The sequence below is a fragment of the Chrysemys picta genome, chromosome 6, assembly GCF_011386835.1.
Source record: "Chrysemys picta bellii isolate R12L10 chromosome 6, ASM1138683v2, whole genome shotgun sequence".
NCBI lineage: Eukaryota > Metazoa > Chordata > Testudines > Emydidae > Chrysemys > Chrysemys picta.
In genome coordinates this window covers 86,197,664-86,220,848 of record NC_088796.1, presented here as the reverse complement: position 1 = coordinate 86,220,848, position 23,185 = coordinate 86,197,664, and the positions used below count along the sequence as shown (strand labels likewise).

General features: G+C 43.1%; 1 long non-coding RNA gene across 1 annotated transcript in view; it reads left to right on the top strand.

Annotated features, from left to right (window-relative positions):
- The first annotated feature begins 606 nt into the window (after positions 1-606).
- Positions 607-23,185, top strand: part of LOC101952197 (uncharacterized) — a 68,035-nt gene continuing 45,456 nt past the window's right edge. Inside the window, exon 1 of the long non-coding RNA XR_257020.4 lies at positions 607-681. This is a non-coding gene — a long non-coding RNA (uncharacterized LOC101952197). The remainder of the gene's footprint in view (positions 682-23,185) is intronic.

Genomic DNA, 23,185 nt, shown 5'->3' with positions numbered 1-23,185 from the left:
GACAACTCTCACAATTATATTATGAGTCTTGCACTGTGAGGTGTTTTCCTTTAAGCCCCCGCTCCAGGAATCATGTAGTTGAATAATCTTGGCTTGCATTTTTTGTCTTAAAAAAGATTAAGCTTCTAGCCCTTATAGTTATGGAGAAAAGTTTGTAAATGTGACATCAGTTCACCTTGAAGGCTCAAAAACCAGAAAGCAACTAAAAAAGAACCCCAAATGCTATTTATCTTAAAATCTCATAATTTGAGACAATCTCATAATTTATTTCTAGCCTGACACTTGAGTTTTGAATGATTTGGGGTTTGCAATATGGCTTTCCCCACTCCAATGGGGAGTTTTCACACTTTCAGTACTGAAATGGAAAAAAGCCTGGCTATTTAGGAAACCTTTTCTTCAGACTCAAGGATTATTGAGCATCTTCCATCTTGAAGGATTCTTAATTGCAAAGTAGATATAATGTATGTTCCCTAACTCTGTAGACAAGCAACTCAAAATTATACCGTCACTAAAAAACAAACCCTGTTACTGAAATAATATGATTCAACAAAGCTGGCCATTGGACTACATTTCCCAGCATGCCACTTGTTGAGGACAAGGTCAGAGGTAAAAGTGTAAAACGCCTCTTTCTTACCTCTTCCCTGCTATGCTCTCCCTATACAGGAGCTCTAGCGATGGACAGTGAGTATCAGCCTTATTTTTACATAAGCAAGCAAGCAAACAGACAAAAAATAATAGCATTGATAGGATACTGCAAAAGATTTTATGATTATTTGCCTGAATATTTAAACAAATGTACTTCAGATGTTTATGCCTTTTTATTTGTTTTCTGTGAGGTTTTTTACAGATTGAGTTTACTTGCAGAAACAGGATTTTAAGCACATGTTGATTAATCCCAGAAAGCAAGTTTTCATTTCAATGTCAGGAGTATTCATGCTAGAAATCTGATTCTAAGAGTGGTACTCATACAGAGAAGGAACAAAGTGTGTGAAATCAGAACAAACCTTGAATTTTGAATGCATGTGTGATGGGGGTATATACCACACACACCATCCCCGGCACTTAAATGTTTAACTGGAGCTGAAGAGCTCAATTAAGGCACCTGGTTGCACCTGGAGAGTGGCCCAGGACCCATTAAAAATGAGTCCCAGATGGGGATAAGTTGGATGGTTTCTATAGAGGGGGCTGCAAGGAGAGAGGAAAAGAATTGTACAGTCCTTCTCTAGGTAGCTTCACCTTAGCCCCAATAAGAGAGGGCATCAGAAGTAGGGTTACCATACGTCCTCTTTTTTCCGGACATGTCCGGCTTTTCGGCAGTCAAACCCCCGTCCGGGGGGAATTACCAAAAAGCCGAACATGTCCAGGAAAATGGCGGCTCTGCTCCTCCCCGACTCTTCGGCTCTGTTTAAGAGCCGGGCTGCCCGAGCGCTACCGGCTTCGGGCAGCCCCGTGCCTCCAGACCCTGCGCCGCTGGAGCCCGGGAGGGGAAGTGCCCGGCTGGGGGCACAGGGTCTGGAGGCACGGGGGCTGCCCGAAGCCGGTAGCGCTCGGGCAGCCTGGCTCTTAAACAGAGCCGAAGAGTCGGGGAGGAGCAGAGCCGCCGCGGCTGGAGGCTTTGCTCCTCTTCGGCTCTGTGTAACTTACACTGTGTCAGTTACACAGAGCCGAAGAGGAGCAGAGCCTCCAGCCGCGGCGGCTCTGCTCCTCTTCAGCTCTGTGTAACTGACACAGTGTAAGTTATGCAGAGCCGCTGCGGCTGGAGGCTCTGCTCCTCTTCGGCTCTGTTTAAGAGCTGGGCTGCCCGAGTGCTACCGGCTTCGGGCAGCCCCCGTGCCTCCGGACCCTGTGCCGCGGGAGCCCGGCAGGGGAAGTGCCCGGCTGGGGGCGCAGGGTCCGGAGGCATAGGGGCTGCCCAAAGCCCGAGCGCTACCGTCTTCACGGTTTGCTGGGCAGCCTCCAGACCCTGCGCCCCCGGCTGGGTGCTTCCCCTCCCGGGCTCCAGCTGCGCTGGGGAAGCACTGGCTCGGGGTGCAGGGTCTGGGGGCTGCCCGGCAAACCCTGAAGCCGGTAGCACTGGGGCAGCCCTTTCCCCCTGGCTGGGAGTGGAAGGGATGAGGGGGCGGAGTTAGGGTGGGGGAAGGGGCGGAGTTGGGGCGGGGCTAGGGGTGGGGAAATGGGCGGGGCCAGGGCCCGTGGAGGGTCCTCTTTTTTTATTTATGAGATATGGTAACCCTATCAGAAGTGACAGAGACTCCTGAAGTGGGTATTAGAGTAGGGCAACTGACAGACAGGAGGCCTTGGGTATAGACTGGAGTAGACATCCAGACTAGGGGCAAGACTCTAGAGAGGTAAACCTGACACAGGGCCGGTGCAACCACTAGGTGAACTAGGCAGTGGCCTAGGGCGGCAAGTGGTTGGGGGCGCCCGGGGCCATCCTCAGGCATAGGCAGCTGGGTAGGGCACCTGAAAATTTGGGGCACCACTGGGTCTTAGTGTCCACCCAACTGGTTTTCCTATCCCTGTTATGACCCTTCCTGCAGGCTCTGAGTCTTCCTGGGAAGGGGATCTAGTAGTTAAAAGAGACTAACAGGGCTGCCACTCTGAAAAGAGAAACAGTCTCCAGCCTGCCAGACCTATTAGCACAACACTGAAACTGTTAAAGAGCCATTCAAGGGGTAATGAAGACATTTAACAGGCATTTGCCAACCCCCAGGTATCTACTGTCAGTTTCTGAATGTACTGACAAAAACAGTAGTGCATGACTGTAATAGCTGAGGGGTGAAAACATTATTTACTCAGAATATGTCTACAGGACCTTAGTTTAAAATTTGCTTTAAAAATATTTCATTAGTGAGTTGGTGAAGATTATAAAATCACATCTCTAAAAAATCCTTGCATACATTTTTAGATGCACAGTCATCTTTAGCCTAAATGCTTGGATCTTCAGACATATGGTTTTTAAAATAAATTCTTCAAAAGACCACCCTTATCTAAAATAAACATTTTAATTACTATAGTAAAAAAACTTATTTCCAAAGTCTTCCTGTCCTTTCTGTCCATCCATTTCTCCCTCCCCCCCCCCCCCCTCCCTCCCCTCTCCCCACCCCCGCCATTGAAGGAAGCAACAGCCCTTTGCTTCCAGATAGCTGGACAGAGTTTCCCTTTCTTTACTTCTGACTATCTGATGAACTAGTTTTAAGCAAAATCAGTACCTTAGTAAGATATAAAATCCTTTGTTATGCCTAAAATCTTTGGAAACATATTGTTTAAAATTGGTGAAATTTCATAAACGTGTATTGTTATGGAGATCACAACAGTAAATTAGTGTTCCCTTTTGCTAAAAGCAATGAACATTGTTATGAACACACTAAACCTCTGTGACTGATTAATTTAAAATAATGTCTGTTTCAGTGAGTTAAATATGTAGTTATCGGGAATGATTACTTTATGAAGGCTTAAGAGTACATTTAAAATATAAAATCAGCTTAGAAATACTGATTAAGAAAATGTAAAACAGAGAAGAGCTGCATCATGTATTCCATAATATTTAATGTTGTATTCAGCAAGACAGCTGACTCACCCTTATTACAAAGTTTTTGCAAATAAATGTTTGACAAACTTCAGGGCATATCAAAAAACCTGTGATTGACATTTTTTATTCCCATGTTTAGTGCTTTTAATTAGGTACCTTCTGCATGTCCATTCTGCGTGAGGGAGAGGGTACAGGGGTCTCTGCGGGGAACTGTGACTCTCCGCCACCGTGAGGCGGGCCGGGTGTCTTGCTGTTCTTTCTGCCTTGTCCCTCCACCCAGCCCCGCCGGGCTGCAAGCTCAGGCTGCTGTTGGGCATAGGGGCACCAGTTTAACAATACTGCATAGGGCTTGCGGGGGCGGTGAGCCCCAGCCATGGAGGAGCCAGCGTGGCGCAGGGGGGCAGAAGCCCTGCAAAGGCAGCGGCGCCACTAGCGGGCCCCTGCAGACTGCAGCAGATGCATGCGGGCAGAGGCCCCCGTGCGCTCCCCAGCTCCCACCTCGCCACGCTCGGGCTCTGCGGCTCCAGGGCATGTGAGCCGCTGCCGGGGCGTAGGGCCCTAAGACTGCTCTGGGAGGGGGAAGGGGAGGGGCAGGGGCAGGGGCAGCGGTGGCTCACACTCCAGGGAGCCGCAGGGCCCAAGCGCGATGATGGGAGAGCCGGGGGAGTGCACGGGGGCCTCTGCCCACATGCATCTGCTGCAGGAGCCCCCAGAAGGCAGCTCCTCCCTGCCAAGCTGCTGCAGCAGCCCAAGCCTGGCAAAGCCAGTGAATGGACTTGGGGGCAGGGGCTGCCGGAGTGGGGTGAGGAGGGCTTGCGGGGGGGCTGTGCAACCTGCAGGGGAGTTCAGGGGGTGGGGAAGGGGGAACCTGGTCTGGGGAGCAGCCCCTGGGCACAGTTGGGATTTGCCCCTCAATGAACCAATGTTACCGGGGTGGGGGCGCAAGGTGGAAGTTTCACCTAGGGTGCAAAATATCCTTGCACTGGCCCTGCCCTGACAGTCAGTGTTCTGCAGAAGAATAGAGAATGGGGGAGGATCCAGGCTGGACCAAAAGTTAAAGCTCAGGGAAAGGATAGTAGTTGCTTTTGGTGTGGTGTGTTTTTTGTTTTGGTTAAGAGATTCCCTGGAAAAGGCCTGAGGCTACTAAGGACAGAGGAGTAGAATGGAACAGTCAGTATCAGTGGGTTTCAGAGTAGCAGCCGTGTTAGTCTGTATCCGCAAAAAGAAGAACAGGAGGACTTGTGGCACCTTAGAGACTAACAAATTTATTAGAGCATAAGCTTTCGTGGACTACAGCCCACTTCTTCGGATGCATATCAGTGGGGTGCTGTCTGTGTGGAATGCTGATATCCTCAAAGGGAGGGAACTAATGTGACCTGTCCAGAGGGCTGAATTGCAAGAAGAAAAGTCAATGCATTGCCAAGACTGCTTTCCAGGAAAGAGCTACTGTGCCATACCTAGGGTTACCCATATTTCCACAATCAAAAAAGAGGACACTGGAGAGGGGGGGAAGCCCTGCCCTGCCCTACCCTACCCTAGCCCCCATCCACTCCCTCCCACTTCCCACTCCCTGATTGTCCCCCTCAGAACCCTAACCCCCCCTGCTTCTTGTCCCCTGACTGCCCCCTGCTGAGCACCCCCCACCCTAACTGCCCCCCCCCCCCAGGACCCTACCTGTCCCCTGACTGCCCCGACCCTTATCCACTCGCATGGGTGGCAGGGTTGTAGAAATTTTGGTGATGCCCAGAACCCCCCCCCCCACACACACACCTGCCTAAGGCTCTGGGAGGGGAGTTGGGTGGGGGGAGGAGGTCTGGGATGCAGGTCCTGGGCTGGGGATTGGGGTGCAGGGTGCAGGTTCTGGGATAGAGTTTGGGTGCTGGGTGCAGGCTCTGGGCTGGGGCAGGGGGTGGGTGTGCAGGAGGGGGTGAGGGGTGCAGGCTCTAAGATGGAGTTTGGGGGTGGGAGGTGGTGCAAAAGGAGGGGGTGCAGGCTTTGGGAGGGAGTTTGAGGGCAGGAGGGGGTGTGTGGGAAGGGGGGAAGGGGCTTGGGAGGGAGTTTGGGTTAGGAGGGGATGCAGGGGTGAGGGCTGTGGGTCTAAGGATGAGGGGTTCATGATGCAGGAGGGGGCTCAGGGCTGAGGCAGAGGATTAGGGTGCGGGGGGCTGAGGGCTGGGGCTGAGGGGTTTGGGGTGTTGGAGAGGCTCGGGGCTAGGGTGGAAGGGCAGGGTAAGGGCAGCCTGCCTTCCCATTAGTGGATGGTGGACGCTAGCAGTTGCTGCTGGCTCTGGCAGTACAAGCAGGCAAGGGAGAGGCAGGGAAGGGGGGAGCCCATGTGTGGGGGGACGCGTGGAGGGGGGTGGCAGGTGGAGGCCGGGGACCCGTCCAACACTGCCCCACTCCATGACTGCCTCCCCCGGACTCCCCTTACAATTCTGGCTCCATGTGTTTGCAAAACACGCTGCCCGGTGGGTTGGTTTGTGTGTTACACAGGGCTGCAGACAGAGGGAGGGGGGAGCAGGGGAGGGCTCTGGCTGCTGGAGGCCAATGGGAGCAGCTCAATCGGCCAAGCCACCCAATCAGTAGCCGCACTCTGTATGGAAGGGAGGGAGGGAGGCGAGGGAGAAAACCCCCCCGGACATTTTAACCTTGTTACCAATTCCTCCCAAACGGCTATTTAGAGACACAAAAGCCGGACATGTCCAGGGAAATATGGACGGATGGTAACCCTAGCCATACCTAGCTGCGAGGGGCATGTCAGAGGTGAGTTAACCCTTCCACAATTTAATGAGCTGCTCATGTACAATCTACAGACCAAGAGTTGCTCACCAAAATCATTTGGGAAATAAGATCAAATAAGGAATACTGTGAGAACTTGATAATAGAAAATGAAATGAATTGGATAACTCTTTGTTATGAGTTACCCTGTCAGTGCTCTCTCTTTTTTTTTTAAAGCAAGCTAATACTAATATTTATGGTATATTTTTAAATTCTCAAATCTCCTTGGGATTTTATATTCTATAATACTATAGTATGAGCGTGTTATATGTATTCTGATGATAGTTATCTTCTCCTAAAAGTAGACAACACCATATGGGTTGTCTTAAGGGAATGGTCTTTTATAATAGCCTCTCCTAACAGAGTCAATACACTTTAACTTAAGCATACTAAAGAAAAAATAAAGTTCTGCCAACCGGCAAAAGGAGAGAGCTATGGTCACAGTCATTCATCTTCATGGTTCCCCCTATCTGTATAAACAATGTCCTGAGTTTACTGCTCCATGTAATACTGCCCCATATCCAGGAAGCTATCAGATAATAATATTCCTTTTATCTCCTGGAAAGATCAAGTGCTCTGGGAAAACCTATATGCTCTGTATTTCAACAGTTGTCAGCAGAGCATAAAAACGAAAAGATACAGCTGCAAACAGCTACCTAGTTAGAGGCTCCAAAGCATCTCTGAAAGAATTTTGGCTGAGGAAAGTACCTCTAAGGGTAAAAGTTAATGGAGGATACGTGTGTAAATCTGTGCATGCCACATTGAGTACCAGCCACGAGATGCCAAGTCACACGTGGGCCTTGAAAACACAGATGTTATGTCTTGTAAATTCCTTTTCCTTTGCTGTGATTTTTAAAGGTACATTACAGTCCTTGTGTATATATTATTGCATTTGTTTTAAGATGGAATCAGTTTACACTTGTTTTCAGACAATGCAAATCTTGACTTAAGAGGTCAACTTAAGTAGATGGATGGCAGCTGCTCAAAACTTTCGTTGTTCTCATTAGTAAACTTCCCCATCCCTCCAAATTATATAAACTTTGGAAGCAGGCATTTGTAACCAGCAGAAATTGAGTGAACCACTATGACCATTGTCCGATCCTGCAGTTGTCCCTGGCACTGCACTCCTGCTGCAGAATGCTAGAACTGATCCTTTTTTTTTTTTTTTTGGAAAGGAAAAAAGTATACAAAGCCATTAGGGCAAACAGATACCTTAGAGACACAGAAAAAATAGCTAAACATTGCACGTGAGACTTTCATGTTTAAATGAACATTTTATTATTTACTACCTTACTTTGGTGGGAGAGTTGGTCAGCAGAAAAGGGAGATGGGATAGAGGAAGCATAGATGAGACAGAACACTAGATCTTATAATAGCAGCACCAACTAAGTCCCTGTTGTCTAGGCATGATTCACTTTGCTGCAGGTCCCCATGTATCCCCCCTCATAGATTAGGTGTCATGGAACCTTAGCCCTCTGGCTAAGGAATGTTTCAGCCCTACCATTTCCAGGTGTCAGAGTCCAGAACAAAAAGGAAAACAGCAAACTTTGGAATCAAGGTTGTCTGTGGGTTTGTTAGGAGGACCCTCGCCTGTCTGCTCTGGGCTTCTTTCCAGGCAGCTAGTCCCATTCTGTCAGTTTGCCTGGGTCTAGTCATCCCATCCACCAGATGACTCCCTCAGGTAGCAAGCTGTTCTCAGCTGGAACCAGGCTTCCCTCACCAAGGAAGTAGCAAAGCTCTCCTCTCCTTCTGGTCAGCCCTGAGCTGAGCTAGGTCTCCACCTTTTAGCTCCCCCTTCCCCATGACATTCAATGCAGATGTAGCAATGTGTGGTCAACAGGGTCCACAGTCTCTCCTTAGACCTTTTGTCGCCAGTGGAAAGTTTGTTTCCTTTACCACCTTGTTGCCAATGGAGGAACATAGAGGCCCCATCACAGCCCCACTGAAAGATTTTATTCAAAAATGCAGGAGAAATTGCTAAAATAGGTATTATAGGTGATGTATTTACTTGTACTCTCTCTAGCCAGTGTTAGGAACACCTTATCCTCTATCACAAGTATAATCCTCAGGAAATCCTCAAAGCATAAAGTGAACTTTTCTCCAGTTACTTTGCTGCATAGGAAGCTAGAGTGCAAACTGAATACAAGTATCTAGTGAGCTGTGAAGATAATTTTTTCTAGTAGCATTTCAGTTAATGGGGTGCAGATGTAATGATACATTGAAATATGCTACAAAAGCTACAGTGTTGCTGAAAGCTTCTGTACCTTGAATGCCTTCGTGTTATGAATAACAGCCAAACACAAACTCTCTGTCTATCACTGACCTACACTAGGATGTTCTGCGTAATCTCACAAGGAAGAGTTATGTGTCGGTGATGGACTTCTGTGAATCGGCTGCTACCAAGAACAGCTTGTCCTGGAATTCTAATATTGTTAGACACAAAGTGGGCCAGCACTGAGGAAAGCCACAAAAAGAATTACTGATGCCAAAGTAGTACTATTGAAGGACAGATAACCATTGGTACTGTGGGCCTGGTTTAAAAGCCATGAAGTCAATAGGAGCCTTTCCAAAGGGAGCTAGATACAGATTTAAAGGGTTCGCCTCAAAATAAAATTAAAATTAAAAAAAAAAAAGGGCACATCACAAATTTTCATTGTACTTTCTAACAAGGGCCTGATCCAAAGCCCTTGAGGTCAGTGAGTGCCTTCTTATTTAGTGACTCTAATTTTGTCCCACGTATACTCTTCCATTGTCAAGTGCCCCATGTTGTGGCATATTTTCCCTTCGTTGAGAAGGGAGCCCTCTGGAGCCCATCGACTCTAAAAGGAACAGATAGAGATTGGATGGCCTGTGTTATGACTCTACAGAGAAGTTTTCACAAGTAGAAAAAATTGGGAAAAACCACAACAGCCATATGTACCATAAATGCAGCGCTAGTCCTTTTTTGCTGCGGGGAGGCGACGACTCATTTTTAATGCATTTGAGTTGGATCTATTAAAAATTATCCTGTTTAGAAGAACCCCTTGGGGAATCAGTTCATTGTGAACTCCAGGGTACACAATTAAAACAACTAAACAGGAATAAATTTGGACCCCTCCATGTATCCATTAGTAACTGGAATGAACCAAGACTAGTGTGCTTCTGGCATTTTAGGGGGTCGGTTAAGTGCCACACAGCTGGGAGACTCTCTCAAAAGGAGACAATAAATATATTTTCATTACATAGTTTATGGGCACCCACTATTTACTAACTCTGGTTATCTGTTGTTGTAGCTGACAATGTCTGAAACATATGAAACACAACTAGCCAAATAGATTCAGGTTATATGTTGCATAACAAACAAACAAAGAAACCAAAAAAACCTCCAACCAAAACAAAAACCCTAGTAACTGTGTTCCAAAGAATTTTCCTTCTACCACTTCGCATGATGTGTCATCACACAGTACGTGGGCCACTTTTCATGATTATTTAAGTATTGGCCCAATCCTACAGACATTCACATGAGTAACTCTACTCATGTTAGTTGTCACATTTACTGCAGGGGGATGCTTCATATGACAAAAGCATAATTGTTTGTAGGATTAGGCTGACAGTCATCATCATCTATTTATAGTAGTTCCTGGAGAATGCAACTGAGATCAGGGATTGGTTGCATTAGGCATTGTACAGACACAAAGTGAGAAACAGTGCCTGTCCTGGAGATCTCTGTCTCAATAGACAAGACAAATAAAGAGTGGAAAACAGATGAAGTCACTAGAGGTTATACAGCAGATCAGTGGCAGGGTTGAACCCAGGTCCTCTGACTGCCAGTCCTGATTCCCTATCTACTAGGCCACACTGCCATCCTCTTGTAATCAGTTCCAAAGTGGTGATTCTCCCAAGTCATGTATGTGCTACCACTTCATCCCACAACTGCCTTTTGAAGACTTTGGCAAAGTGTTCTTTTTTTAAAAGGTATTTCTAGGCATTGCTCTGCTCAGCTTTTGAATACTGGATTTAACAGCCTGTATCACTTTTTCTATGAGCCTCCATTGACTCTGGAAACCTAACTCCCATTGTATTCAATAGGAGTTAGAAGCCTAAATACCTTTTGAGGGTCTGGGCCTAAGTCACTTTTGAAAATGAGACTTAGGCATTGCAACACTAAGTGGATCAATGCCTAAATACTTTTTAAAAACTTGCGCCTCTGTCTATTTGTTCCTGGAAGTGTCACGAGAGATATTACTTAAAGAGAAAACACATTCTTTAAAAAAAAAAACAAACCACCTAATTAGTTTTGACTCTAAAAACATAATACCTTTTAAAAAAAAGCTGGCAGGGGTGGAGGGAGCGAGGGAGAGAAGGGAGGGCTGCCATTTTGGGTAGAATGAGTTTTCTTTCATCCTACTTTGTTGCTGTCTTCCTGCCATACATTGGCAAAGCAGAGGATTTTGAAGAGACCCAGCTTTGCTCTCTATTATTTTGCTTTACCAACCAATTAACACTTCAACATAAAACATAATTTGTTAGCAAATGTTAAAAAAAAGAGTAAAATGGACATCTCTTCAAAGTCTTCTTGCCTGTTCCTGGAAGTCAGGAAGTCATACAAAGTAGGTAAACAGAAATCTCACTGCAAAGAAGTGAGAGGAAAGTCAAAGCCATTAACTGTGACAAAAATATGGCGATGACATGTATTTGTCAATATATATTTGATATTCAGGGATTTTTACTAGGTATAGACTTCAAGGAAAACTTATTTTGTACATGTCAGGGTAGAACTTCCTTGCCTTAGACTTCCCTGTAATCATTTGCTTTATGGGCTAGATTGTTCCTACCCAGGGCAAATCTCATAGAAGGAGAGAAATACTCCATGAGATTCCCTCATGGATTTTCTCTCTCACCATTTGATTGGTTGGACATGGTTTGCCCTCCCACAGGATGAACTGAAGTCTCCTCCCCAAACCCTGTGGAGCCTTAGAGATCCATGGATCTTGCTGGAAGCCAAACTCATTCATGCAGAGGTACTGGGCCTCTGAGTCAGCTCTGGAGCCCTAGTAATCCATCCCCCACCCCCCTCCCAACTCCCTGGCAATACAACTCTAATGGATTCCCCATGGCTGCAGCTACCCATTGGAACCCTCTTACAGGGGATTCTCATGATGCGGGAAGCTCCAAGGTTCTATTTGCTTTCCCAGGAAATTTCTGTACTGCCAATGAGACGATGTTGCATCACCCTGTCCCTGTCCCCATCCCCAACTGGTGAAGGGTCACTCGCTCTCTTAAGCAGATCCCCAAACCGCTATAACTCTTCTTAGGCTCCTGGGAAGGAGTGAATGTGCCATGGAGGAGGCTGCCCTTCTCCACCCCTCGTTGCACACCAGGTGAATGAGAACTAGACACTCAGGGATGCTCTAAGTGTGGATCTAGGGTACACAATCAGCCCCCGTATCCTGTAAATACGTTGTTAAACTGACAGCAAAATAGAGAGAAATAATTTTGAGAAATTAGGGAATTGTAGTTGTAAATTGCTACAAATTCAGGGTATAAAGCTGATAACACTTACATTTGTCATCTATAAGAAATGTTTGTGGTCTCAGTCAGTGCAGTTCCTTGCCCATTGGTGTGCATGTCAAAAAATACCACTATCAAGTTTCATTTACACCCTTGTTGAAAGTCTGAGCAAATGAGAGAAGGGATGAATAAGTGCAGAGACCACATTTTTTTTGCTCACTTGGCTCTTCCCTGTCAAGATTAAAGCAAATTGGCAGGGCATTGCTGGGAAGCTTGCCCTGCTGCCAGCTAGACAGTATCTCCCCTGTAGATAAATAGAGAACATCACCAGTTTAAATCTTTGTCATCTCAAAATGTTCCATGAGCATTGCATTTTCTTAAAGGAATGGTTAAAAATATTTTGAATCGACCTAGAACAGAGCAAATGTCAAGCATGAAGAAATAATATCAACAGAATAGTCGCATGGTCATCACAGCTCTGCTCTAAGTTAAAAAATGGGTAGAAAAGATGTGAGTTGATGAGCCCAAAAAGGAGAGGGAAGGAACAAGACGACTTATTCTCTGAAACCTTTAAAATGAGAGGGTCACACACTTGATTGTTTATGTAAGCCGAACTGTACTCCTCGCTGGATCCCTCCTCACCCCACTATGGCTAGGCGCTCCTCCCCAGGTTAGTGTGTGTGGAGTTGGGAGGATTGAGATCCGATTTGGGAGGCTGGCTGATGTGGAGGTGAGGGGCTTGCCTGAGGTGGGGGGAGGCAAAAAGCTAGTAGTCTGTACACTTCCTGGTTTCCATTAAAATCAGACCCACAGAATGCCCACTTGCTGCTGCAGCCAGGGGAAGCTCTCTGCCCCCCTAATGCCAACCTCTAACCCTCGCTTTAACCTTAATGTCATTGACTCACTCCTGTCTCCCAAGCGACTCTGATCCCCTATCACATGGGTCACTGCCCCACTCCTATATCCAGAGCCTGTTATAACAGGTAGATTAGTGGAAATTGGGGTTTTCTGATTTTTCACCAGAATCAGTAGGGTTCCGCTCACTGAAACCAAGAACATTCCCTGAAATTTTGGAATTGATCAAATGGAGTCTTCAAAAGTGATCTCATTACAGACAGATAGAAAAACAGAGAAATGCCATCAAGTTGAACGCAAGGCCTTTCTTTGCTCAGCCAATAAGTATTTCCATGGTTTTAATTCACTGTTTTCACTGGTGATGTGTTCATTATAATCCAAGTCATCTGGTTTATAACCTAAAAGGCTGGGATATAGTGGCCAGGGCAAATATTTCCCTATATAACTTGCTATGGGTCAAGGTAAATCCATCCTCTTATTGGAAGCTGCTTTGTACGTCTCCTGCTCCCCTCCATTTCCCTTTGAACTATTCAAAAGATGTCTATATTTGATTTTGAGAACTGAGATTTATCCAAAATATACCTACAATGCTTGCAATATATCCTGTAAGAGAAGAGGGAAAAGAGAAGATAATGCAGATTACATCTTTATGACAAAACAAGCACAGCTTAGACTTTTCAGTCAGCATTTTCGAAAATGGGGGGCATACTTTTTGGACATCAACTTGAGCCTTTAGATTTGCCAAGCTGGGCATCTGAAAACTGAGGAAAGAATTTGCAAATTAAATCATGAATTAAATAAAATCTAATATTTCACAGCAAACAAACAGATAAATTAGATTAAAAACATGAAATCCTCTTGTTGGAAGGCTGCAATGTAGCATCACTTTATTTTTTAGAATTCAGAACAACAGCTAAGAACCCAAAACCAGAGAGAGACAAAGCAGGCTGCTTCTTAAGACAGCAAGGCATATTTTATCCCACTTTACTTTAGACTGATTGACTGCAAAATGACTGCTGCTAGACCCAGATCTCACACTTCCTTACAGAGCTCCCAGCCTGCAAACCCAGTAAGGTTGCAAAATTGTTCATTTGTATGGTGAATTCGTATGACACCCAGGTGATGCAAAGGGGCTGATATATGGCCACAGAGGGCAAGCAGATAACTCCCCTTTTGGAGAGGAAGTCCTTGCTGTCACTGCTGGACTCTGCGCCATCATGTCCCTGCTTCTTGGTTGTAAGATGGAGCATTGGGAGGCTGGGGAGATGGGCCAAGCTCTGTCAATCCTTCATTGGCCTAGGTTCTATTAAGAACTGAGTTGTGCAAGTGGTTAAGTGACATTGAATCATCCTTTCCCAATGCCCCCACACCTCTCCAGCATGAAGCAGAGCTCTGATGCCGGAGATATTCCAGCTATTTACCTATGAAAATAGGACCTCTGAGGATGGCATTTTCCAAGCAGTGTTCTAGGAGCTAAGGTCCGGCTCCTCAAACTTGTGTAAGTTGTCATAATTCAAGTTGTTATAATTTATACCAGCTGAGGATCTGTCCCTAAGTTTCATTCCAGTTAAAAGGCTCTGTGCATGGATCTTGTTAGACACCAAAAATCATAAACTGATCATAAATTTAAAATGAGAGAAATTATTAAATTAAGTAATGCTAAAATTATGAAATCAAAACTCTGGGTTTTTCTGAACTATGCCATTTGAAACAGATATCTAAAAATAATTTATATTCAGGCCTTTGAGTTAAGCTGCTTGCCTTTTTAAATTTTAAAACTCTAATTGAAACTCCTCAGGAGTAGGAGTAGAGAGGTTTTTTTACTTTTGAATTTGGCACTGGTGTGATTGCTACTGGAGTACTGTGTCCACTTCTGGTGTCCACAGTTCAAGAAGGATGTTGATAAATTGGAGACAGTTCAGATAAATGATTAATGGATTAGAAAACATGCCTTATAGTGATTGACTCAAGGAGCTTGATTTATTTAATTTAACAAAGATCCGTTAATGGGTGACTTGATTACAGTCTATAAGTACCTACAAATGTTTAATAATGGGCTCTTCAATCTAGCAGAGAAAGGTATAATGTGATTCAATGGCTGGAAGTTGAACTTAGATGAATTCAGATTGAAATAGGTGTAAATTTTTAGCAATAAGAATAATTAAAAAATTTACCAAGGGTCATGGTGGATTCCCTATCACTGACCATTTTAAAAATCAAGATTAGATGTTTTTCTAAAAGTTATGTTCTAGAAATAATGTGGAGGCAGTTCTATGGTCTGTGTTATACAGGTGGTCAAACTAGATGGTCCCTTCTGGCCTTGGAATCTATGAAAGAAATGGGTATTAAAATCCTAATACTGTAAGAGATTAGATTAAACTGATCCTTTGTATTTGAAATTATAATTCAAATGCTCTTTCTAAAGGATGAATGGAGAATTATTTCTTGTTAGTTTTGCAGATTTCAGTTCTTCTATCACAACCTTGGTCAAGCTTCTTTAACACTTGAGAAACTGAACCAATAAAAAAAGTGTCAAGCTAGGCTCTGCTACTGTTTGCAGCTAATCCTCTGTGATGTTCTTCCTCATAATAATGGTGAAAATATATATAAAACTATTTATTGTTTTATGTTTGTATTTATATTACAGCAAGTCTGAGAGGCACAAATCAGGATCAGCCTAGTGGGTGAAGATCCAATGTGGAGATGGGACAATCAGATTGGAAATTATTTTTAAATTAACAAATGCATAAGAACATAGTAATTGTCATGCTGGATCATATGCTGTGATCCATCTCATCTAGTATCTTGTCTCTGATGTTATGGAAGGTAATCCAGGTCTCTGGTTGTCAGAGATTGATGTAAACACTAACGAATGTGGTTTAATATCCCTTCCAAAATGTTGGTTAACATTAATGATAACTCTGGATATTCTTGATCTCACCCCCCTGAACCTTCTGAAGATCAAATGGGTGCACTTTGCTTTCTATAAGGGGGCAATGTGGAACTGCTGGAGGGGAAAGGGAGATTGTGTATCTGATGGGGATGGACAGATGGGTCACTATCCAGTATAATGCCCCAGTCTCCATCCTCCCTAATATCTTTTCAAGTGACGTAAGACTATGAGAAAAGAATACTGTCAGGGAGACATAAAAGAGGTCGAGAGAGGCTCAATGCAAGGCCTGGAACAGGATTTTTTTCCCCTCAGGATCGGGGCCTAACACAGTAAATTTTGAATAGTCTTTAAAAAATGAAATATCTGTTTACTTTTGTTTTTTCATCAAAAATATGTTGCTTTTTTTTAACCAGCTTATAGAGTTTGTTTGTTCTTCAAAAAATTTGAAATATCAATGACATTTTTCACCCATCATTTTTGACCTTCTAGCCAAAGGCATAGGTTGGGAGAGACCCCTGCTGTAGCTGAGAATTTGTAATGCATTCTGTTCATGGAGATTCTTAATTTAGATAATACATTAGTTCTCATCTGTTGTCTAAATTACATATAAATAGAGGATATATCATGACAGGGAGTGTAATTACATGTATGGCAAGCAGTAATAGGTTAATCATATGAGTTATCACAGTCAATTTCACAATAACTCATAATACCACTTTCTCAATTCCATAAAATAGAGTTAGAAGCAGATAATTTGTGGCTGGAAAGAACCAGAAGTTTGCATACTGGTATTCCATCCCATACTTCACAGCAGCTGCACCCTGCTTATCAGTACTCAGAACCAATTATGCTATGCTACCATAAAAATGAGGAAAAATACATAATACCATCTATGTATGCATTTGGACTCTCACATAAAGTAATTTATACAATATAAAAACATGAAAATCCAGATGTGACCGTGTGCTATTTTACTTTTAACTTCATTGAATTAGAACAGAAACTCTAATCACTTCCTATTTTTCTGGGAATATTCACTTTGTGGAGAGGCAGCTAGGAAGCTGATGACAAATAAACAAAGGCTTGTTGTCCTCTTGGTTGGAAGGCCATTAAGCTAGATTGCCTTTATGTTAATTAGTTAATGTTGGTAAAATGCTTTAACTAGGAGAACAAAGACCTTTACTGTGGTCCCCAGATACTATGATATAGGCAAAGGATGCATGGGGTTCTATTACTGTGCTTTACTCCCCATCTGCATGTCCTAATTTTATTTGGACAGCCAATCTTGATTATATTAAAAGAGGCTTACTTAGATTTCCTTATATCAGGGTGATCAATAATAGAACCAAGCAGCCCTGCCAAAAAGATCTGAACAAAGTAAACGCTAGGGATGTTTGTACCATTGTAACTATACTGATGTCGCTCTAGCAGTTCAAACGTCTAGTTTAGATATGCCGCACAGGTATAAAAAGTGACTTGCACTAGAGCAGTTTATTCTAAGTCGCAGCAGTGTAGTGCCACCAATACAAAAGTCCTCATATAGTTAAATCCTTTGGTTTGTATGTAGCGTATTATGTAACTATATAAGATCAAGTGATCTTAGTTGATGTAAAACAATTTTCCTTTAAGAGTTTGTGGTGTGAGCTGTGCTCCCTAACTTGTTGGATGCTACACATATTGAATTAGCATGATTAGCAAGAGCTCTTAGTATCTCATTTAATGGTGCGTGGCCCTAATTTGTCTTTAGACAGTACGTGACCAGAGAATGGCACACTAAGGACTAAATCGTGCACTAAGTTGACCTGATCCTCAAGAGTGGGTTAGGGTGGGTCTTGAGGAAATAGGGACGATTTCTTTCCTCCCCCTGTGCAAATAGTAGGGTGGGAGCCCTCCACAATACAGAGGCCTGAGCTGGGAACTATATTACCTAATTGCAGTGAGTGCTAGTAAGGAATGCCTGTCAGCAGAAGTGCTAGGCAGTAGTGGTTCAGAAGTAAACACTTCTCATGGTGGTATGCTCTCTCCTACATATTGTGCTGGCTACCGGCAGACATTCTGTTCAAGTGCTGGTAGTCCAATTGGCTTTCTCACTCTTGCATAGCCATTCCATTCTAGTGTGGGATTCGTCTCAAGTGCAGGTCTGTCTAGATGTAACAGCCAAGCAGTGTTCCAAATACAATTGCCAGTGCATAATGAGACCCGGCCTGTTCTCATTCCAGGAGTTTACCATGGGGTGCAGCCTTGGTTTTCTCTTAGGCCTTATATACATTAAAGAATCTTAGCAAAAAAATTCTCATCCCTGCTACTGTTGCTTCAGGTGTGCCAGTGGTATGAGCCCTAATATTGAGCCCTAGGCCTCTATCCGCTTCCGGAATGTTTAGCAAGCATTCATTTACTATCACAGGAGCAGCTAACCTGGTGATAAGATCAGTGGGAATTTGTTTACTAAAATTCCTATTTGTAGATATGGTTCAGGTTGTGTCATAAGGATAAGTGAATGAACATGGTAACAGAGCATCCAGGATAGGAATCAGTGACAAGTATTTCTTCTGTGCCCTCTGGCAAAATGGCTGAGCAAAGAACAGAGGGAATCATGTAATCTTTGGGGAAGGAATTTAAAAATGCAACTAAAAAGGCAGTTTACAAACAGAGTGAAGTTGGATCAGACTGAAGAAAAGGCACTGGAGTCTGACTGTGAAATGCATAATTTTGTTCCAAAGAATCTCTTGGTAAGTAAATGAAAAACCTTTTATGGTTTTGCTATTTACTATTGCTCTTCTCAGCGCTAACATCGTGGAAGTCAAATCAATATTGATATTAAGATACAATTCTAATGCTAGTTTTTAATTAAGAGTAAAATATTTAGATAAGGTAGGTAACCCCCATGTCTTTAACATTATTAGCATTTCTTAGTAGCATGTTTATTAGAAACAGATTATACAGCTCAGATAATGCATGCGGTTGTAGGCACAGCTGGTTTATGCAGCTGGCACAGGATTGTTTTTTAATTCAATGTGTGTAGCATCCAACAGGATAAAAAAAGATCAATACCTGGGCCAGTGTTAAGTTATACAGAGAATTTAACAAGAGGTGTTAAGATAGCAGAAGGTGTGGGAAGCAAGCAGTGCGCAGTCTCATATCTGAGGCTGCAGACAAAAATGAAAGCATGAGTGAGAAAAAGACAACCTTGGACAGACAGGTACAGAGTACTAGCATCCTGCAGCATACAGCAAAAAATAAGCCTCCTACTGGTGTGGGCTTCAGAGTTGCAGAGTGGTTTTCTCGCCTTTGCACCTCCTTGAGGTATTTGGGCCTGGTTGCAGTTTTAGCCCCACCCATAACTGAGGTCACTGGCCAGAAGATTTGGCCCTGTGTGTTAGGGGAAAACACATCCTGTTTCTAGTTGGCACAGTGGCTATGCTCTCCTTGCCTTCCAGGATGCATTATGCCTATCTGATTCACAGTGTATCCCAGAATGATCGCTGGGACACATACACCTTTATGCTCCCCCATACAGCAGACTGGCAGTCTCAATTACATTCTCCCAACTTTCATTTTTTGCACATTATTCTGTCTCCCAGTCTTGACTGTGTTGATAAAAAGTACAATTCTTCTAGTATTTGTTGCCTATCCAAAAGGGAGAACATGCTGCTAGAACTCTTGAGAATGCTGGTTCTCCCAAGTTTTCCAGCCCAACTTTGAAAGACAAGATGTAGGTAAGTAGAAAAACATTTAAGTGCTTTTCTAAACAAATCATCCAAACTTGTAGAGTTCATAATTGTGAGGCATGAACCATGACTGCACTTACTTACTGTATTGGGTCCTAACATCACTGCTAATATCTAGTACATATTTGTCTCAGAATTTGTGTACATTTCCTCTCTCAGATCTTTATTTCCCTTTCATAGCCCCCTCAGTTAACCACCAGCAGGAAGGCAGCTAACTTAAAATTGGGAAGCCAAGAATGTAGATGGTCTGATTACCTAGCAAGATAACTTAACTTCTTCATTGCACTTCAGTCTCCAAGTGAACCTTCAGGAGATGTCAAGTATCAGAGGGGTAGCCGTGTTAGTCTGAATCTGTAAAAAGCAACAGAGGGTCCTGTGGCACCTTTAAGACTAACAGAAGTATTGGAGCATAAGCTTTCGTGGGTGAATGCCCACTTCATCAGACGCAAGTAATGGAAATTTCCAGAGGCAGGTATAAATCAGTATGGAGATAACGAGGTTAGTTCAACCAGGGAGGGTGAGGTGTTCACACCAGTGGTGTTCACACCTCAACTTCTAGCAGAGCACCTCACCCTCCCTGATTGAGCTAACCTCATTATCTTTTTTGTAATTCATGTGGCTGGGCTTACAGATATTTTGTAGGGGGGGAAGTGTAAGAGGCCAGGGTGTAGAAAGCTGCTTTCTCTGACACCATCCATGTAGAAAACCGTAGGGTACATTACTGAGTAGACAAGAGCTGATATTCTCAGTATTAACTTCTGCAAAAGTCCACTCTACAGCTTCAAAAACAATCGGGGGGGCGGGGAGGAGGGATCTGTGGAGTGGTCATACCATCATGGCTCATAGAAGAGTGAGGTTGCCCACAGGAACCCTGGGAATTTTATTGAGGGTCTCCAGGAGATATCCATGGGTTATAGAGTTCATACCCTTGATCTACTATGGGAGAAGAAGCTGGACCTCACCTCATCTTCAGGAGGTAATGGGAATCCATGACTTCAAGGCCATGATTTTTTTTTTGTCTAATTTTGAACCTTCTTTGCGTTTTTCACTAGGAGGAGATGATTTGTCTGTAAGTATTGAGTACAAACATACTCTGTCAAGTAAAATACCTGGAAACTTTATCATAGAGCAAATTTTACATTTGGTACCTTGAGATTCAGACTAAATGTCAGATTTAATAACAATTTATAAAGTAAGTGATTTTTGCTTGCAGGAAAAATGTCATTTAAATCCTTTGTATCTTTTGTATCTACTAAATAATGAATGGTTCTGACCAACAGATCACCCCATGTATCACTTTGCTGTTATACAAATCATTCATTGTAGCTAGTTTGATGAAATGTGCTGATCTTGTGGCTAATTTAAATATCATCCAGATTATTAAAATATTATATTTGAGAAGACAGGTTTTGTGTGTACTTGACATCCATTTTACAGCACATTTTGTGAAGCATGCCAAAGAAAACAAGCTCAAAATTGGAAAAGAAACTGCTGGATTGTTGGCTCAAAAAGACGATCCTGGTAGAATCAAAGTATTTGCTTTTGATTCCCTGAGCTGAAAGTTTTAACCACACTAATGATTGTGGAGGCCTTTCAGCATCTCTGTGTATTTTTTCTTCATCCTTATTCTCACCTTATTTCTCTACCTTCCCTTAGCTATGACTGCTATGACTGCAGACGCTTAGGGGCAGATTGTTGGCCCCACTAATGCTATTTGCCAAGTTTGAGAGGTATTTGACTGTTCACCCAGCATAGAGGAATCCTCTTGTGGCATAGAAACATTGTAGCACTTCCCATGCCATCCTCTAGCCTCCTGGCATAGGGAGACTGCACAGGGAAAACATTAATCCCTGGCCATGAGTATCTGTGTACAAGATGGAAAAATTATCAGGCACATAGGAGTCCCAAGGGGAGCAAACACCTTCTGCACGTCTCCTGCTGGGGATACTCTGAACATAGAAGAGTCACCAGCAGGCATATAGTTGGCAGAGCCACTTCCTATGCTGCTTTCTCTGTCAGCCATCAGCATAGTGGGTGTGTTGGGGAATAGGGCTATGGGTAGGCATGTGTATAGGCCAGAGGACTATGATCTCTAGTAGTCTCCAAATGGCTAGAGGTCCCTAAGGAACTGCTGGCACAAGAGCTAGTTGAAAATTGTTAATGTTTGGATTTTTTAAAAGCTTTTCAACTAAAAATGAAAATGTTGACAAACTTTTTATTTTTGTAGAAATTTCATTTTCTGACAAGTTTTGAAACAAAATGAAAATTTCCATTCCTAAATCTCCTTCCCCCTTTTCCCCCATAAAACACTCCTCTCCTTTTGTTTTTCTCCAGGGGAAAAAAGGGTGAGGAGTGGATAAAGTAAGACTAAGTGTAATTGTTTTTTACATTTCCCCCCACTTCTATTGTATGAAGTGAAATTAACTCCATTATAAAGATCACTTCTAGTTTGATAACCATACTGTTAGCCCAGCTCTGCTTTTCACTTTGTGGTGTGACTGTTTGCATGAAGAACTGAATAAAATGAATAATCCCCAAATAGGTTTAGATATGGCAGTAGGTGGTGCTGTGCAGTAAGGCAGTATCATGTCCTGGAAACTTTAGTTTAATTATTTTTGTTTTCTTTTGCTTTCTTTGCTCTTTTACTTTAAAATAAATAATATCAGAGTTTCATAAAATAGGTTTCTAGGTCAGATCTCAGCTACAGGGAATAAATCAGCTAAAGTGATAAAAATGTAAGAAGCTCATTCATTACAATCAATGCTCAGAGAATGCAAATTGCAACTTGTATAACCATTTTATGCTAATCAGTGTTTTACTGATATTCCCATTTTTGTAAACATTTTATTCTCCAAGAGATAGACTATACTTTCAAAAGTGGCTGTACACTGCTCATGGAAACATTATTGAAAGTCACAAAACAACCTTATTGTCTTGGTGTACACTTGCATCTATGTGGGGGAGGAGCAACACTACCCAGAATTTAACAACAAAACATATCACAACCAATCCAAAACATTTTTTTTTTGAGCGAGAGAGAGAGAGAGAGAGAGAGAGAGAGAGAGAGACCTGAAAATTGCTAATCAATACTAAAGCAGACAGCAAAGGATTGCTAATGTTAAAACTGCCATTGCCAATTAATGGACAATTTGCCTTTTGATCAAACGTAATCTGACCTCGGTGTCTCAAATTTTATTGTGGTTTCCTAAAACAAACTGGGGCACTCTAGGTTATTTAACACAGCACGACACAACAAGCTCTAATCTGATAAAAACGAATTTATGAACTGATAAAGGAGATATAACCACCTGACTCCTTTGGCACTACCAACTTTGAGTTTCATGCTGTGAAATCCTACCTCCCTAGGAAATGTTGGGGGAGTTCATATGTCTCTGCAAAATGCATCAGAATAAAAGGTTATTTATCAGTTAACTAGTTTACTAAACCATGTAGACTACCACTGTCTGCAGTTATTACTCACAGCTGGGAGTGAGTCCACATTGCTTGCTCACAATCCTTTCACTAATGCCTAACAATGTCGACCTGTTCAGGTCATATCAATTAGTCATAAGAATTTCACCGATACAAAGCACACAGTAACAATAAGCAATCAGCGAAAACATTTTCCTTACTGCATTTTATTGCCCTAGAGCTATGCACCCAAACAGCTGGTTTGCAATGCAGATAAACTAGATTGGCTGTAATATACAAGAGGTAATTCTAACATTTTCATTTATCATTGCTAACTGTAAACTAACAAGTATAGAATAAAAAGACCCTTCTGGAATTCTAAAAGCCAATTTACAAATAAATTAACACTTCTGGTTTCCTATTTGTATTCAACCAACATTTTAAATGTTCCCCAAACCTACCAGCCTCTTGATTATCTTACTCAGGAAATTAAAAAGA